We start from the raw sequence: 464 nt of genomic DNA, 5'->3' as shown, positions 1-464 counted from the left end.
AGAGAGAGAGAGAGAGAGAGAGAGAGAGAGAGAGAATTGGTTTGTATATGTTTCATATTTGTATACAGACAATATATTAAGGGTCATGGATTGCAGTGGAATTGTTAATGTAAGTGTTATGATTGTTACCTTAATGTACAGATGGGTGACATATGAAGGTAAAACTACACACATTGTCTATGCGGGATGTCTCTGCAGCCTTAACAACAGCTTCACTATTTCTTCTTTGTAGAAAGTGAAACTTCACTGAAGGAAAAACATTCTTCTGAAAATATTCACTCATTTCACTCATTCACTCAAGTGTATTAATAACTCTGAAACACCCTAAATGATAGCTAGATCCACCTTAAGAACTATAATTCACTCTACAGAATAGCTAGATCCACCTTAAGAACTAATATTCACTCTACAGAATAGCTAGATCCACCTTAAGAACTATAATTCACTCTACAGAATAGCTAGAT

Source organism: Etheostoma cragini, chromosome 16, assembly GCF_013103735.1.
Source record: "Etheostoma cragini isolate CJK2018 chromosome 16, CSU_Ecrag_1.0, whole genome shotgun sequence".
NCBI classification, from domain to species: Eukaryota; Metazoa; Chordata; class Actinopteri; order Perciformes; family Percidae; genus Etheostoma; species Etheostoma cragini.
The sequence above is the reverse complement of the archived record's forward strand: the minus strand, read 5'-3'. Positions refer to the sequence as shown.